The sequence below is a fragment of the Culex pipiens genome, chromosome 2, assembly GCF_016801865.2.
Source record: "Culex pipiens pallens isolate TS chromosome 2, TS_CPP_V2, whole genome shotgun sequence".
NCBI lineage: Eukaryota > Metazoa > Arthropoda > Insecta > Diptera > Culicidae > Culex > Culex pipiens.
In genome coordinates this window covers 214866302-214885926 of record NC_068938.1, presented here as the reverse complement: position 1 = coordinate 214885926, position 19625 = coordinate 214866302, and the positions used below count along the sequence as shown (strand labels likewise).

The following is a 19625-nucleotide window of genomic DNA, read 5'->3' as shown; positions in this document are numbered from 1 at the left end:
GGCATCCACGTTCAGCACTAGTTAGTATGCATGAGCCAAGCGGGGATTAAGGCTGGTAAAGCTTGCTGACCTAGCAGCATTTGCGCTACAGTACAAATGACTGATGGAAAAGCTCCCACGCACCCGGTTCATCATTTTTTTGCGGATAAGAACGCGCCCGGGACATGAATAGTGCGAGGATCATACCGCTTTTGGATGTTAAGGAAGGGGATATTTAAATTTGATTTCAAGCAAATGGATTGCTTTGAAAGGGATTGTAATAAACTCTTGAATGGTTTAAAAATCAAAATTATCATTAAATTAAAAAAGATTTGTTTGAAAAGGTTTACGGTGTATGGTTACAAATTACGCTTATTATTTGACAGGTTTTTTAAACAACTAACATGTTTCAATTATTCCGTTGTGAAGAGCAACTAGCCGATTTCGATGAAATGATTTCGTAAACAAATTCTAGTAAAATTGCAGGATTATGTTTATTTTTCACAAAGAAACGTACCAATATCGTCGAAATTGCTTGTAATCTATTCTAATGAGCAGTGAAATTTCTGGTTGGCAAATCTGATAACAATTCACTTGTTTAGATAATTTTCAGAAATAAACGAAATTTTATCGCACAAATAATTGGACCTCGCTAAAATTTGCTTTTTATTGCACTGCAATGATTCCAAGTAGGCGTGGCAATACATGCAATTCTATTGAAAATCATTGCCTAAATGAAACTTGCTCACCTACTGGGATGATGTATTCATGGAATAGCCTGGGAAAAGTGACTGACACACTGTGAATCATAACTGATGCTTCGTTTGGGTTTTTTTTACAATTTTTACTCATAAAAAAGTTTCTGGTTCAATTATTTGTTTGGTTCATTCAAATCTTTTTAATCAAGCTAAATTTTCAAAATATTAACACAAATAAAATTTATACTCTTTCATCTTGCACAGCAATTGCCCGAGCACTTTTCGATTTACGTCTCTAATCATGAATTTGAAATCAACTTTTCAAAATTTCAATTTAATGACGAACAACAATCACAATCAAAAATGTCCTGATACAGTGGATTTTCTGGCTGTCGATCTTTTTTTTCACAACATTATTTTTATTAGGTCCTTTTCGGTACAGGGACCTGGTTAGGATCGAGTCGGCTTTTGTAATTACATTTTACTTAAAGCTAAGAGTAATTACAGAGGAGGCTGTCGATCTTCTCGATATCAATATTGCTCCAGATGTCAATTATTTTTTCAGTCCCTTCAAATAGATTGCTTTGATTTTTCGTTCTAAAATTTGATAACTCCCGCTCTCGACGGTCCCTTCAATATCGACAACGAGAGAGTCCACTGTATCATAAATTTTTACCAGAAAAAATGTTGTTGCAAAAAACTCTATCATAACTTCATTTATATTTTCCACAGTTATTTTGAATTAATCTCAATTCAACTTATAAAGAAATAACTAGAAAGAGACAAACAAGTTGATTGGATTTTAAATTAAAAAAAAACAATTTTTTTTTGGAAAGGTTTCTTTCCTGACTTTATTCAACATTATTGAATGAGAAAAGAAGTCACACAACAAATATTATATGCAAAAAAAAACATCAAAGTTTCAATGGAAATAGGCCAACCTTAAACAATCCAAAATGCATTTTTGCAATTCCGTCGTGAAACTACTTACTTTTCTTGTAATTCTCGAACGTCAAAACGGTCTACATTTCTCTGCTAAAAAATTTAACTTTCTGAGCACTTGTATCGAAAAGCATTACTATTCAACTTGACTTGAAATTCCATGTGAAGAGTGTTTTCGGAATTGCAAAATAAATGTTGTATGGATCTCGTTGCAAAAAAAAAAATATTTTTTTTTTTCAACTCCTGTTGTATAAATCCAACTTAGTTAAACTCATTGGATAAATGTACTACTCGCGTTGGAAAACTATTATTTTGCAACTTGATTGAACTTATTTTATTTTATTTTTATTTATTTTTGTGAAATTTCAATGTTTATTACCGCAAACTGCTAAAAACAAAGAATTAATGGAAATTATTGATTGCAAAATAACTGTATTGTGGTATTCTGCGTTTTAAATTACTTTTTGTTGAAATTTCACAACAATGGCTTATATTTTCATTTTTTTTCTTGCTTGCTCTACCCTTTGGCAAAAGTCAAAGGACATAAACTTTTGAAAAAAAAGTCGGCCTTAAGTAAATTTATGAGAAGTTCAATTTGAAATATTTATTTCTGAAAATTGTTAATTAAGAAGAAAATTTTCTCCATCAAAAATAGTTATATATAAGATGTTATAAAAACAGTCACAAGAAATGCAGGATGGAGCAACTCACCTTAAAAAATACAAAAATCATTTACTGAATCCGTTTTTTTTTTTTCAAAAGTGCTCTAAACATCAAAATTTTCAAAAACCGAACACGAGAGTCGATTCTCCAGACAATTTTACATAAAAGTCTCCATATTGACCATTGTCCTATGTCCAATACTTGTGAAGTTACAGTGGGTTTAAAAATAAAAATGTTGAAATAGTAGTTTATGCAACAAGTTGCAAAAAGAGGATTTTTTCAGCACGAGTCGTACATTTATCCAACGAGGTTCACCGAGTTGGATAAATACGAAGAGTGCTGAAAAAATCAAGTTTTGCAACGAGTTCCATACAACATTTTTTGCAATTCCGAAAAACACCCATTGAGTGAAATTTTAAGTCAAATTTTCATGTATTTAGTCAATAAATCGTTTAAATCAAAAAAATGTTGAAAAGTGTTACTTTTCGAAACAAGTGCTGAAAAGTTCAACTTTTCAGCACCCATTTCAGTGCTGAAAAGTAGAACTTTTCAGCATTTATTTTGAAAAGTGTTGCTATTCGATTCTGTTATTTTTGGTACAGAAAAGTAGGCTATTTCGTCGTTCACGAATGACAGGAAAAGTAAGTAGTTTCACGACGGAATTGTAAAAAAAGGTTTTTGCAATTCCGTCGTGAAACTACTTACTTTTCCTGTCATTCTTGAACGACGAAATAGCCTACTTTTCTGTACCAAAAATAACAGAATCGAATAGCAACACTTTTCAAAATAAATGCTGAAAAGTTCTACTTTTCAGCACTGAAATGAGTGCTGAAAAGTTGAACTTTTCAGCACTTGTTTCGAAAAGTAACACTTTTCAACATTTTTTTGATTTAAACGATTTATTGACAAAATACATGAAAATTCGACTTAAAATTTCACTCAATGGGTGTTTTTCGAAATTGCAAAAAATGTTGTATGGAACTCGTTGCAAAACTTGATTTTTTCAGCACTCGTCGTATTTATCCAACTCGGTGAACCTCGTTGGATAAATGTACGACTCGTGCTGAAAAAATCCTCTTTTTGCAACTTGTTGCATAAACTACTATTTTATGATGGTTTTTGGCAATTTCTATATGACATACTTGATTTTTCAGTCTCGAAAATATTTTTACCGGAAAGCTCGTCCAATTTCCCATAAGTTCTTTGACAGCATTTTAATTGGATGTATTGGCTTACAAATATAAGGTTGATTACAATGCTCATAACTGAAAAAATATTTTTTTTCGGTGTGGTAGAAACCTAGATAGTAAATAAACTTACGTAAATATTAAAACGAGTCAAATCAAAAAGCTGTTAAGGGCAAACTTTTGGGAAATTGGACGAGCTTTCCGGTAAAAATATTTTCGAGACTGAAAAATCAAGTCTGTCATATAGAAATTGCCAAAAATCACTAAAAACCTATTTTTTCCGCATTTTTATTTTTAAAACCGCTGTATCTTCACAAGGATTGGACATGGGACAATGGTCATTATGAAGACTTTTTTGTAAAATTGGATGGAGAATCGATTCCCACTATCAGTGTTTGAAAATATTTACGTATAGACCGCTTTAAAAAAAAAAAAGAACTGTTTTAGTAAATGATTTTTGTATTTTTGATATACCATCCTGCATTTTTCTTGAGTGTTTTTATAACATCTCAGGCTATTTCCTCAAAAATTTTGAACGAAAAAAAAATCGTGACATCACTTTAAAATTTAACTTTTTCACTTAAAAATTGAGCAATCTCATAGAATTGGCGTGTATTTTTCTTTCAGTGTATTTTTTCAGAAATCCCGTCCAATTTTCTACAAGTTTGTCTCTGACCACATTTTGATACGATGCAACGGCTTCGAGATACAGAATTTTTTAAATTACAAAATAAAATTATATTTAAATAACTTTCGCCCTTCTGAAATGTCATTTTCGAGTGGAACGGGCTCCATATACACAAAAATGGCTTATATAAGCCTAGAATAACATGTCTAAAAAGTTTCATTGAAATCGGAGAGGGTCGGGTACAAAAGTACCAGAAAAATTCCTGATTTGAGCTGGAATTGCTCACTGTACAAAATCAATTTCAAAATTAAATACATACGTTTTCTTTTCGAAAATAAAAATAATCACAAAAATTTATAACTTAGAATAACATTTTAAAAGTGTCAAAAACAGGATTATGATTTTATTTCAAAAATGATAATTTTTTGCAAAATATCAAAGCTTAAACTAAAATTGTTACTAAATATAATTTTAGATGTAAAACTAAATCGCAATATAAAATGGCTGTAATTTTTTTTCGCTAATTATATTCACATTTTGAAGGCATGTTTTTACGTAAAGTATTTTACGTGCTTTGTTGAAAAGTATGCTCTAAGGACAATAACAAAACAAATGTAAAAAAAAACCCGATATCTCATAAAAGCTAAACTTTGATTTTAATTTAAACTTGGTTAAAATAAATTGTTTTTTTTTTTGCTTTTTAAACAAACTTTGTATGTACACTAGGGTGCCCAGAAAAAAATGACCCCCTGTGCTCCACAAGCGGAAAACGTTTTTTTTGGGTTATTTTGAGCATGTGTGTAAATTTTGAGCGAAATTGGATGAGATTAACCCATTGATACCCGAGCCTAAAGTTGGTGATTTTTTTTTTGTTTATACAAACATTACTTTTTTAAATCGCTTATAACTTTGAAGATTGAGTTTTAAGCTTTGGTATGTTATACAAAGTTGTAGAGCATTTAATTTTTAATAAGAATCTCACTTTAAGGAATTTTTGGATGGAAGCAGCGTGAAGTGCAGACCAAACCATAAGAAACTTTGGTTTTTCATACATTTTTTCGATTTTTCCCATACAAACTTCACCTCCGAGTATCGATGGGTAAATGATGACCGATTTTGCTCATATTTGGCCCAGAGTCCTAAAATAGGTCAAGCAACAATATTCAGCTTGTGAAGCGAGGTTTTGAAAAGAAGTCCCATATATTCTGGGTACATACTTTAAAATGAGGTTTAAAAGCGTACACAAATTGACTTTTTGTAGTATCGAATGGTTTTTGATGATGCATGATGCGAGCCAAAATCCAACACTTTACAATTTCATTAAATGTGAACCACAAAGCTCATAATCAGAATTTTGAAATGGGATATTTGACCTGTACTGCGAATTCATCGCAAAACATCATTTAGCTCATATACAAACCATTCAAGTGATTTTTTCTACGAATGCAGTTATGACGCAGCTAATTAACCTTTCTAAGCAGGCTGAAATGAGTATCATTTGCAGGAATCGGAAAGCTCTACGAATATTTAATTTCTACTGATGGTTTTTGGTTTGGATTCAGATTTGGGAACAAAACAGCACTCAAATTCTGTATTTGATTTCGACAATAAAGCACGTTTGATAAAATGTATTTTGGTTACGGGTTTGCCTCACTTCCTAAACAAACCTTCCTTAAGAATTGGTGAAATGAAATTTAAATGAAAAGGATTTACACGGGTTTCGCTAAGCTTAAAAAAAAAACATTCTCTTCTATGTATTTACCTTTGACTCGTTTTTTTCTCTCCACTGATCGCCAGCCTCCGAACGCGATTTATCTGAAATAGCAAAGAAAACGACAAAAGAATGGAATTAATTAAAAAGCATTTTAGAAAACGGGGAGCTTTTCCCCGAAAAGCTCTCTGCCTTCACTCCACCTCGCACAGCTTACCGGCGACGAAAATTCCAAATGCAAATTGAGCTTTGTTTTGCCACCCCCACAACCCACGTGCCCCGGCAAAGCGTCTTAATCCGAAATTTACAAGAATTTCCCGCTCCCACGCTCGGGAGGCGGGGACGAAAAAAAGCAACAACTGTACAAAGATTAAAAATCTATTATGTTAACACAATTAGGCGGAGGCTGGGCTCACACGCGGGAATAATTAATGGACGCGTTCTTCTTTCCCAGCAAGTTTTGGGGGGCCAAATAAAAATAAATGTTTCATTAGCCGGGAGGACGACTTCTCTTTCGTGACTGCCCCGGAAAAGTCACTTCTCTCAAAATGGCGCCGAAATCCCAAAAGAAGGAAAAAAAACGCGCTGTAATCTGTTTAAATTTCATATTAAAACAGTGGAAAAGAGACGGCGCCTACTGTGATAAGAAGGGGGAGAGGGTGAGGGATGGTAAATTTACATTTTACAATGCTGTGAAAACAACTCGAGCGCGTTGTGCGGGAAAAATGGATGGTGGTGACATCTTCGTTTATTTTTCGCAAATGGAAAAGCACGCACGCACAGCCGTGGCATGCTTTTTTGTTTTGTTTCGGTTGGATGAGTAGGCCGTTGGGACTACATCACTCAGACCTTTTTCGCGGAACAAGGGAGGGCGAGATTTGCTGAATCTTTAATGGAAGATGAAAGATAATTATTTCGCAAAAAAAAAAAATGCAGACAGAATTTGAAGTTGTTCGCAATATTAATGGGTTTTCCATATTTTAATTTTTTTTTTCAATGACAATTTTTTATGCAAGTTTAACTTACACTTTGTGTAGATTTCAAATGGATTTTTTTTTGTGGTTCATACAAAGGATCAAAAGAAGAAGAAAAAGGTTATAATGAGCTATGGGAAAATCCCATAGCTTTTGGGATGTTTATAAAATATTATAGATTTGCCAAAATATTTTTTTCAGAGCAAGGGTTTTTCAATTGAATTTAAGGACCTGAAAATCTTTATATAATTTTGGGAGCGGAAATGGGAATTTGCATAGGAAAACGTAATATGCATTATGTATTTTTTTTAATTGGATTAAATATTATCTTTGCAACCTCTTTGTCAAAAGAAGCCATTTAGCATCATAAGCTTTTTTTCCATTTTCTTGTCTAGGTAATCCTTTTCGTTTTATTTAAGCTGTATCCCATAAAAAATTTCGTTGACATGATTTTTTTTATTTAACATTCCAAATTTCGGAACATTTAAAATAGAGTAAAAAAAATGTTTTATTTTCTTTCAGTGATTTGTAATCGCAACTTTATAGAATATAAATGAAATATTTTTAAAATTCATGCCATTTCAATAACAAATACTGTTAAAATAACAGAAAGTTTTATGGAATCTTCATGAAAAATCCATTTTTGCATAAGAGTCTAATAACAGTTAATGTTATCAAAACAAAATTTGTTTTTGGGCTGATATTGGTTGAAAGCCAAAACAACTTGTGATTTTTTTTTTTTTGTTATGGAAAAATAACTCCAACTGTTATTTAGAAGATCTGATTAGTTGTTAAAATAACAAAAAAAAAAACAAAGATTTGTTCAAAGAATAACTAAAAACGTTATTAGTCTGTTATTACAATAACAACCCAATTACAAAAAAAACATAACGGCGAATAACAAAACTTGTTATAAATAACATCAAATGTTCTTGGCCTAGCAATTTCAAATATCAAAAAATGTTATTCCCACGTTATTTCCGTCTGCTCGGGAATATGGAAAAGGTGAGTAAATTCATTACTACTTTTTATTTTTATTTTGTTTTCGATTCTTTTTATTGTTGCTGTGATACATGTCACGAATAACATTTCAAATTAGCTGGATGGTATTGAGGAAAAGTCTTGATCTTTAAATTTAGATGAAAAAATCACAGCATTGCTGCGTTTTAACATGTAAAATAAGATTCATAATTCTAATGATATCATCAATTTCAAATGAGGTACCTAATTGGGTCACACAAAAAAAAAATCATGTTTTGTCAAACTAATATTCAAGCTAAAAAAAGTCGGATTAACAATGTTTAAAATATGAAATATTAGTAACATTTACCAACCTTTTGAATTATTTTAAGAGCTGTTAGTTGGCACTTTTTAAAAATTTAAAACAAAAAATTACAGCAAAATAAATAAACAAAAACTCAAATCCGGTGCACTTAATTTAAGATTCATAATGTTTTTTAGCGAGTGTAAGTTTTTTTTGTTTAAAATTTTTCTGAGTTTTGTCTTTATTTAATAAGATTTAAAATTTGAAGATTTTTTAAACTAAAGCTTGACAATTCGTCAATTCGTTCGTCATTCACTGCAGTTACTTAAAATGTTGGCACTTTTAACCCTAAAATAAAAATATGAATTAGTAAACATAGCCCCCATTTTTATGTGTCTTCAGCAAAGTTAAAGATCAAGATCAGAAATTTTCAGAAAATAATAGGTACACGGAAAAAATCCCGATATTTTTTTATTTTTAACAACTAAGGCTGAATTACCGAAACAAGTATTTTTTAAAAATTCGTTTTTTTATTTATTTTGAAGGACTAAAAAAGGAAAAAATTAAAACTGTCAAACAAAATTTCAAAAATAAAAAAAAATCGGAAATTATCTCGTTTTTTTAGAGAGTGCATCGTTTGGGTAAATTTATAATGTTAATGAATTAAAAAATTGTGAAATTTTCTAATCTGTTCATTAATTTGTCCAAAATTTTATATTTTGCCCTTTTAAAATGTTAGGCATGTGAGTAATGCAAGCCTTATTCAATTTATGTCTCTCTTTCCTCCCTTGGCCTTGATCACAGTCGAGGTTCTTGAACTTTGAGATTTTTTTGCAAGTGTCTAATTTGAAAACAAATAAATAAAAATATTGTTTTCATTTGATATGTGGTTTTGAACATTGTTTTTTTTATATTTACGTATTATGGCATTATTTTTCATTGAATTTAGTTCAGAGTTAATTTCCAATCAGACTTTATTTCTTTAGATAATTTCCCAAATCAAACAATCATACCTAGTTAAAATATGTCATTATTTTACTTGTATTATTTTCAGATTTTTTGGGAATTATTTTAAATCCCCATTCATATAAATTATCCCTTATTCCCTATCCCTAACAGTTTTCAAACAAAAACAGCAATGGCTGGAATATCAAAGCATAATAAAAAAATAAGATCATAATTAAATTAAATTCAATTGAAAACCATTTGAAACTATTTCAAAAATACTTCATTCGACTTAAAGAAAATTATGAGTAATCATTTTAAATAATTATTTAAAATTTTGTTCAAAAAGTAATTTTTTTAAAGTAAATTTTTTTTTCAACTGTATGGTATTTCAACATTCAGGGAGAATCGTTTTTCTTGAAATAGTTAAAAAAATGATTATATCAAAATTTCATGCTAAAATATCTTATTTTCGTTCTGCTGATTGACCAGCATTCATCACCTAAATAGCTTTCCAATGTAAATATTTCCTCTCATAAACATGCATAAATACCCCTTGCCAAAAAAAACGAGCCTTCACTACCATCAATCGTACCGCATATAAATGAGCAATAAATTACGCTTGTTAGCATGTTGTACTTCAGTGAAATGGCTCGTAGAGAAAAAAAAAATCAGCAAAAAAAAAGTTTCACCCAAGGCCATCCACAAATTGACGCTTGTCCCAATTCTACCGTCCATTAATCGACAAAACGCGAAACGGTCATTCCTTTCGTGCGTAAAAACGATTATTTTTCCCCCGATTCCCACCTCACCCCACCACCCACGCCACCCATATTGGAGGAGTGTTGTTCAGCACAAAATCCAATGCCACGTTCAATTAGGGCTATGAATACGGAACAATTTTCATCGGCCTAACGACAAAAAAAAAAGTAAGAAAAAAGTCATGAAAACTTTTCTCCTAGCGGTCCTAATAATCGCGCTTTATTCGCACTTTCCGCGACAAAAAAAACAGCAGTAGAAGGTGAAATCCTGAACGATTGCTTAGTATTCATTTATTCGTCCAAAATCGAGAGAAATTGCTAAACTTCACCTACAATGCGGACATCAAGCGGCCATTAATTGGCTACGCCACAGCCACCAAACCGTTGCTGCTCAATTCCAGCCCGGAAGGAATGGACTATTGAAAAAAGTTCTTCCTCTTTCCGCTCCTCCACCTCCTCTTAGAATGATTGCCAAAAGTGGCTCGACTGAGACGATAAATATGCTAATTGAATTTTCCAGAACTTTGGCGCGTATTTTTCTTCATTTTTACTCCTCGTGGGAAAAAGGCCCTAGGCGAAAATTGAGCTATCCTCGTCTTGGCACAACTTTCACCCACTCCACCGCTCTAGTCGGCTCCCTAAAATGAAAACACTTCTTAAAGTTTAATCCAGAAGAAGAAGTAAAAGAAGAAGGGTGTCAAAAAGATGGAAACTGTGTGGCGGGGAAAAGCTCTTCAGAATCTAATATCACTGTTTGGTGTGAATAGAAATGCCATTTTTATTGCTGCGAGTTTTCTAAGTTGGATTCGTCAAGCTTGAAGGGAAGAATTTTGGAAAAGCGTACAATAATCGATTTGCCTTGTTTCTTTGAAAAATTGTTAAATATCAAAGTGATTTTTTATAGTTTCAATTGTTCTGAATTTATTTCAGTATTATTTTACATTCCCAATATTTATATTCAAAACCTTTTCTGTTTGATTTGTGACTGCTTTGAGAATATTCTGTTAAAATTTCCATGTATTCCTGACATTTTAATTTATTCAATCTTAGAGTTGATTGATCAACAATTACTTAAATTTTGATTCAACAAAAAAACATAGTTTTCCTGCATCAATTAATCTCTCTTCGTATTTTTTCAAAAAAAATAATGTAGAATTCAATCATTTTTGTAATTTTCTGAAAAACAAAACCAAAAACAAAAACAAAAACAAAAACAAAAACAAAAACAAAAACAAAAACAAAAACAAAAACAAAAACAAAAACAAAAACAAAAACAAAAACAAAAACAAAAACAAAAACAAAAACAAAAACAAAAACAAAACAAAAACAAAAACAAAAACAAAAACAAAAACAAAAACAAAAACAAAAACAAAAACAAAAACAAAAACAAAAACAAAAACAAAAACAAAAACAAAAACAAAACAAAAACAAAAACAAAAACAAAAACAAAAACAAAAACAAAAACAAAAACAAAAACAAAAACAAAAACAAAAACAAAAACAAAAACAAAAACAAAAACAAAAACAAAAACAAAAACAAAAACAAAAACAAAAACAAAAACAAAAACAAAAACAAAAACAAAAACAAAAACAAAAACAAAAACAAAAACAAAAACAAAAACAAAAACAAAAACAAAAAGCCAAAAGCCAAAAGCCAAAAGCCAAAAGCCAAAAGCCAAAAGCCAAAAGCCAAAAGCCAAAAGCCAAAAGCCAAAAGCCAAAAGCCAAAAGCCAAAAGCCAAAAGCCAAAAGCCAAAAGCCAAAAGCCAAAAGCCAAAAGCCAAAAGCCAAAAGCCAAAAGCCAAAAGCCAAAAGCCAAAAGCCAAAAGCCAAAAGCCAAAAGCCAAAAGCCAAAAGCCAAAAGCCAAAAGCCAAAAGCCAAAAGCCAAAAGCCAAAAGCCAAAAGCCAAAAGCCAAAAGCCAAAAGCCAAAAGCCAAAAGCCAAAAGCCAAAAGCCAAAAGCCAAAAGCCAAAAGCCAAAAGCCAAAAGCCAAAAGCCAAAAGCCAAAAGCCAAAAGCCAAAAGCCAAAAGCCAAAAGCCAAAAGCCAAAAGCCAAAAGCCAAAAGCCAAAAGCCAAAAGCCAAAAGCCAAAAGCCAAAAGCCAAAAGCCAAAAGCCAAAAGCCAAAAGCCAAAAGCCAAAAGCCAAAAGCCAAAAGCCAAAAGCCAAAAGCCAAAAGCCAAAAGCCAATATAAATATTATTTTCTTATTCTTTTTCAGTTGCAACAAAGTAAGAGTAACTTGAGAGCGATATTTTCATAATGTATCGTCCCTAAGTAATTGTTTTGAGTTGGGTCGAAACTCCCTAAAAAAAACACCCTCAAATATACTCAAACTGTCAAAAACGTGAAACCCGCTAATCTTATCGCGCTGCGAAAAAGTAATTTTTCGGTAAGATGAAACTTTCCCCCTTCTGAAATGATAACGCACAGCACAGTCTTCTGCACTAATAATAACAATGTACATTTCCTTTGTTCGTGTGACTACCGATGACGACGGTGACTCTGCCGTAAGACGAGCCTTTTCCTTCGTCAGGAATCAGTTTTACTGTGGCAGTTTCCCGAGAAGTTGAATGAGGGCGGTGATAAACCAACACGAGAAGGGATGTGGGAATCTCTTTTACCTAAGAAAAAGTTGCTCCTTTTGTGGAAAAGATTTTCCCCGGAAGTGACAAAGTGAGCAACACTTAAGTGATGAGTATTTATAGGATATTGTTTAACTAGTTTTTTGAAAGAAGGTATTTTAATTTTTTATCGACTTTTGTTAAATATTTTTTCGTTTAAGAGGTGGATTTGGAATTGAGATTGGGATTAGGATTGGGAATTGGGAATTGGGAATTGGGAATTGGGAATTGGGAATTGGGAATTGGGAATTGGGAATTGGGAATTGGGAATTGGGAATTGGGAATTGGGAATTGGGAATTGGGAATTGGGAATTGGGAATTGGGAATTGGGAATTGGAAATTGGAAATTGGAAATTGGAAATTGGAAATTGGAAATTGGAAATTGGAAATTGGAAATTGGAAATTGGAAATTGGAAATTGGAAATTGGAAATTGGAAATTGGAAATTGGAAATTGGAAATTGGAAATTGCAAATTGCAAATTGGAAATTGGAAATTGGAAATTGGAAATTGGAAATTGGAAATTGTAAATTGGAAATTGGAAATTGGAAATTGGAAATTGGAAATTGGAAATTGGAAATTGGAAATTAGAAATTGGAAATTGAAAATTGGAAATTGGAAATTGGAAATTGAAAATTGGGAATTGGAAATTGGAAATTGGAAATTGGAAATTGGAAATTGGAAATTGGAAATTGGAAATTGGAAATTGGAAATTGGAAATTGGAAATTGGAAATTGGAAATTGGAAATTGGAAATTGGAAATTGGAAATTGGAAATTGGAGATTGGAAATTGGAAATTGGAAATTGGAAATTGGAAATTGGAAATTGGAAATTGGAAATTGGAAATTGGAAATTGGAAATTGAAAATTCTAAATTGTAAATTGTTAATTGTAAATTTTAAATTGGAAATTGGAAATTGGAAATTGGAAATTGAAAATTGGAAATTGGAAATTGGAAATTGGAAATTGGAAATTGGAAATTGGAAATTGGAAATTGGAAATTGGATATTGGAAATTGGAAATTGGAAATTGGAAATTGGAAATTGGAAATTGGAAATTGGAAATTGTGAATTGGGATTGGGATTATTAAGAAATCCTGAAATGATGGCAAAATTACAGAAGGATTCTTTAATAAAATTTTCCTGAATAATGATGTTTTTAAATTCAGGGCATTCAAGAGTTACAATCGCTCCACAACAAGTATATCAACCTCACCGGTAGGGAAGAAATTTTTAAGACTCATAGATTACCACTGCCATAAGTTTTAATGCTGTTTAATTTGTCTTTAAACTTATTCAAATTTAAGAGCTTCCTCCCTTCTGTGCTATGGGACTTGAGCCCAATTCAGCCAAGTCTACGAGCTTACGCTCTTACGGTTCGTTGACTCTTACTTCCTTCCGTTCTGTATTGTGTCATTCCAAAGTAATGAGGAAAGTTTTCCACCGATTAAGACCGATCATGATTTCATGACGGGGCGTTTTTTTTTTTGGAATTTGGTGAAAAGAATAATACATCTTTATTTTCAAAATTTAAAATTGTTCTTGAAATTCAATTTCCTTCTTTCTTCACCAACTCAAGGCCTCATTCCTGTCTCATGAATTTCAATTTCCAAGTTTTATTTGGTATTCGGTAAAATCTACCGATCTGATTCCAATTTAAACAACAGCAAAAAAAAACCCTCGATTTGTCTTTCTAGGTTAGAACGTTACCCAACTCCAAAGCGACTCTATTGTTTATTTATGTCTCTCGTTTTTTCGCCCCTAAGGGGTCGTGCCTCCAACCCGGTCATGACCGATCGCCAGGTGCTTTATGGCCCAAAAGGTAAACACAAATGGCTTGGCTGGCAAAGAGTTTTCCGGCTCGTGAGGACCGGATCGCCGCCACCGAGGAGACCATAATAGATAGAGAAGGCTTTCACAAGTTGTGCAGAAAAAATAGAGTCACTCTGCTCAAATTGCTTGCAAAGGAAAACAAAACGGAAAACGGGGAAGTTTAAATTTGCTTTGAGATTTATCACTCTGGTATTAGATTTTATGGCTGAATTAATTGAATTGGAATCGGTCACGGGTTTCACCGCCCGTGGGCTACGGTTTGGACGGGTGAGAGGGATTGGAATCGTTTGAAGTTTAGCGATCCAACAAGTGGAAGGGCAGAGCAAACAGTTCGTCTGAAACTGTTCTAATCGGGGAAGCGATGATTAATTAGGCGAGGGTGTTGTGAAAGACAAATAACACTGTTTTTGAGGAGTTCATGCTTTTCCATGGAACAGAAATCTTCAGATAAGAGAAATGTAGAAAAAATGATTTGGATGCGATTTGGATATGATAATGGAAAATCGAATGAAAATCAAATGAAAATCAAATGAAAATCAAATGAAAATCAAATGAAAATCAAATGAAAATCAAATGAAAATCAAATGAAAATAAAATGAAAATCAAATGAAAATAAAATGAAAATCAAATGAAAATCAAATGAAAATCAAATGAAAATCAAATTAAAATCAAATGAAAATCAAATGAAAATCAAATTAAAATCAAATTAAAATCAAATGAAAATCAAATGAAAATCAAATGAAAATCAAATGAAAATCAAATGAAAATCAAATGAAAATCAAATGAAAATCAAATGAAAATCAAATGAAAATCAAATGCAAATCAAATGAAAATCAAATGAAAATCAAATGAAAAACACATGAAAATCAAATAAAAATCAAGTGAAAATCGAGTGAAAATCAAATGAAAATCAAAAGAAAATCAAATGAAAATCAAATGAAAATCAAATTAAAATCAAATGAAAATCAAATGAAAATCAAATGAAAATCAAATGAAAATCAAATGAAAATCAAATGAAAATCAAATGAAAATCAAATGAAAATCAAATGAAAATCAAATGAAAATCAAATAAAAATCAAATGAAAATCAAGTGAAAATCGAGTGAAAATCAAATGAAAATCAAATATTTAATATTCATTGGTTTTGCTTGGGTTTTGAGTGGGTTTTGTTTGGTTTTGATTAGGTTTTGATTTGGTTTAGATTTGGTTTTGCATTTGGTTTTTGATTTGGTTTTGAGGGGGGGGGGAGGGGGGAGGGGTGGGGGGGGGGATGGGGGTTGGGGGGGGGGGGGGGTGGGGGGGGGGGGGTGTGGGGGGTGTGGGGGTGGGGGGGGGGGGGATGTGGTGTGGATGGGGTGGGGGAGTGGTGGTGAGGGGGGTTGGGTGGGGGGGGGGGGGGGGGGGGGGGGGGGGGGGGATTTGGTTTTGATTGGTTTTGATTGGTTATTTTTGGGTTTGTGTGGTTTTTAAGGTATTTTGATGATATGGAAATGATATATATTGGATTTTAATAATAATAAAAATAAATAAAATAAAAAAAATAAAAATAAAAATAAATAAATAAAATAAATAAAAAATAAAATAAATAAAAAAAAAAATAAAAAAAATAAAAAATAAAAAAAATAAAAAAAAATAAAAAAAAAAATAAAAAAAACATAAAAAATATATAAAAAAAATTGAAAAAAAATAATAAAAATAAAAAAAAAAATAAAAAAAACATAAAAAATCTATAAAATAAAATAATAAAATTAAAATAATAAAATAATAAAAATAATATAAAATAATTAATAAATAAAATATAATAAAATATAAAATATAAATATAAAAATAAATAATAATAAAATAATAAAATATATAAATTAAAATAATAAAATAAAAATAATAATATTATATAATAATAAAATATAATAATAAATAAAATTATAATATAAAATATAAAATTATATAAAATAATAATAAATAATAATATAATATAAATATAAAATAATTATTAAAAAAAATAATAAAAATGTAATTGATTATAATTTTAAATATTATTTTGTATAATATAAAATTATTAAATTTAAACATATAATAATTAAAAAAATTTATATATATATAATAATAAATAATAAAAAAATTTTATAAATATGAGTCGGTAAAAAATTCATATTTTTGATATCTAATTTATTTAGAAAATATGTAATTGTAAGATAATATAAAAATTTTATATTAAAAATGAATTGTTATTTAAATATTTTAAAAGATTTGATGAAATAAGTAGTTTTATTAGAGGGTTTTGAGAAGTTTAGAGTTTAAGTTAAGTTTTTTTTATTTATTTTTGAGTTTGTGATATGAGGTAGAAAAAGATTATAATGGCTTGAATAGATTTATTTTTATTATGGAAGGGGGATTTTTATGTAGGGAGAGTTATTCCGGGTTAGTTTGTGAGTAAGAGGGGGTGGGTGGGGGTGAATTTGGTTTGTATAGTGTTTATGAGACTTTTTGGTGGAAAATTTGGGAGGGTATTTTTCTTGTTGTTTGTGGTACGATTGTTTGTTAAGTTGTTATGTAATTATTGAAAATATTGTTTTTTTTAAAACCATCCCTCACTATTACATAAAAAAAAAATTGAAATTTTTTGAAAACTCGCCTCTCTCCTCGCGCTGTTGATTTTTAAAGTATGGTGAATTGAAATTTTATTTGGTGTTAAAGGATTTTGTGATTAAGTGTAATTAAACTAGAGATTGTGAAAGGGTTATAGGGAGTGGAGAACGGAATTTTGTAAAGTGTGGTGTGTTATGAAGGTTGTTGTTATATCTGGGAAAAGAGTATAAAGGTGGTGGATGGTGGGAGGAATCTTGATTTTATTGATTTATGAGTCATTAATGAAATTATTTGTTTTATAAGGGAAGGGTGGTTTTTGAATAATTATGGAATGTTTTTTTGGAGGAAAATATAAGTTAAGTGAGATGTCTTAATGGGGTTGTTTTATTTTTTTAATTAATTTATAATTTGAGGTTTATATTAATTATGGTTTATAATATTTATCTTAAATAACTTATATTTAAAAATTTATAATTAGGAGTGATTTGTATTTATAAGTTTTATAAGTTAGAATTAACCTTGTGTGTTGCAATGATTGAACTTGTTTTATTTCTTCCGCGCCTCGCGTTTTTTATTTAGATTTAGAGTGGATGGATGACGAAAATTTACAAATATTTTTTAGTTTTATTTATGATGGAATATAAGAGGGGTATAGAATTTTTTAATATTGTAGTTCGTATAATGGAAGTAAGTAAAAAATTAATTGATAAAAGAATAAATATTATTATTAGTGGTTTGTTAATTATCAAGATATAGATATTTATTTGTTTAGTGAGATGGTATAAAAAATTTCGATTTTTAAAAAATGAAGGTGTTTTTATTAATATTGTTAATAATGTTTTGTTGATATTAATTGTAAGAATTGAAATTATTGAATTTTATGAAATATATGTTTGTATTTTGGAATCCCGAGAAAGATAGTTTTGTAAAAATAAGATGTGTTATTAAAATAAGTGAAAGTTTAGTTGGGTGAAATGGTGTGAAAAGTGATGTTAGAAGTTTGAAAGTAAATTTTATTTTTTTAGATTTTTTGTTTGTTGATATGATTTGATTAAATTTTAATGGGTGTTTTTTGGGATTGAAAAATGTTTGATGGAATGTTGATAAAATTGATTTAAATTCCTCGATTGTTTAAGGTTAATTTAATAGTTGAAAGTAGAAGTATGAATTATGTTTTTTTTGAGAAAAAAATTTTTTTAAATGATATAATGTTACGTAAAGGGTGATTAATAGGATTTTTTAATTTTTGGATTTTTTGGGATGTTTTTATATTGAATAGATATTTTAATAAAAAAATTTTGAAGTATTTTAAATATTAGGTGATTAGTAATATTTTAAATGGAGTTAAAGTTTAATTTATATTATTATTGTGAATGTATTATGTGTTTTAAATAAATTATATTTTTTATGTTTGCGAGGGATTGAATGTTTAATATTTGTTTTTTTGTTTATAGGATAATGTTATTTTGTTTTATTAATTGGTTTTTTATTAATTATTGATTTTTTTTTAAAAAAATTTGAATTTATGGAAAATATTCGAAATAGTTTTGTTTATGAAAAAATGTTTTAATTTGAGGATTAATGATTATTTTATATTATTTAGCTAATTAAACTTAATATATTTTATTATTAATATACAAATAAATTAAATATTTTAATTAAAATTATAAAAATTATCTATAATCCTTATTAAAAAACTATTATAAATATAATATAAATAATTAATATTTTAATAATAAATAATAATATTTATTATTAAATAATAATATATTAAATTAACATATTATAAATAATTTAAAATTATAAATAATAATATAATTTAAAATAATTTAAATATATTAATATTTATAAAATAATAATTATTAAAATTATTAATAAATATATTTAAAATATAAATTTATAATTATAATTATTAATATAAATATTATAAAAATTAATTAAAATATAATTTTAATTATATTATTAATTATTTTTAATTATAAATATAATTATTTCTAATATTAATAATATAATTAAATATATAAAATTTATAATTATAAAAATATTAATACATTATATAATTTATAATTTAAACATAAAATTTTAAAAATTAATAAAAATATTAAATTAATTTCAATTAATAAAAAAATTAATAATAAATATATAAACAAAAATAAAAATATCTAATTATTTATAAAATACTAAATAATAAATATTTTTAATATTTTATAAATATAATAATAAAAATAATTATTAATTAAAAATAAAAATATAAACTATTATAATAAATATTAATATAAATATATATATTTATTAATAATTATAATTTTAATTTATATATATTAAATAATTAAATAAATTTAATATTTAAAATTATAATTTAATTTATTTATAAATATAATTAATATTAAAAAAATATTTTATTATAATTATAAATAAATATATAATATATTAATATAAACATAATAAATTATATAAAATAATTTAAAAATAAATATTATATAAATAATAATATATAAATAAATATTATAAATAATAAATAAAATTATAAATAATAAAAATAAATATATAGTAATAAAAAATTAAATAAATAAAAAAATAAATAATTATAAAATTTAAAATAAAAAAATACATAAAATAAATAAAAAAAAACATAAAAATAAAAAACATATATTTAAAAAAAATAAAATAAAAAAAATAAAAATAAAAAAAAAATAATAAAATAAAATAAAAAAAATATAATAAAATAAAAAAAAAAAAAAAAAATAAAAAAAAAAAAAAAATAAAAAAAAAAAAATAAAAAAAAAAAAAAAAAAAAAAAAAAAAAAAAAAAAAAAAATAATAAAAAAAAACTAAAA

The 19625-nt window shown here is 28.4% G+C and overlaps 1 protein-coding gene across 2 annotated transcripts in view; it reads right to left on the bottom strand.

The window, feature by feature from the left end:
- LOC120418581 (neuroligin-3-like) overlaps window positions 1-5922 on the bottom strand; it is a 200372-nt gene extending 194450 nt beyond the window's left edge. For both annotated transcript variants that reach the window (XM_039581029.2, XM_052707828.1), the window contains exon 1: window positions 5860-5922. The gene's annotated coding sequence lies outside the window, so the exon portion shown is untranslated. The remainder of the gene's footprint in view (window positions 1-5859) is intronic.
- Between the last annotated feature and the right edge of the window lie 13703 nt (window positions 5923-19625).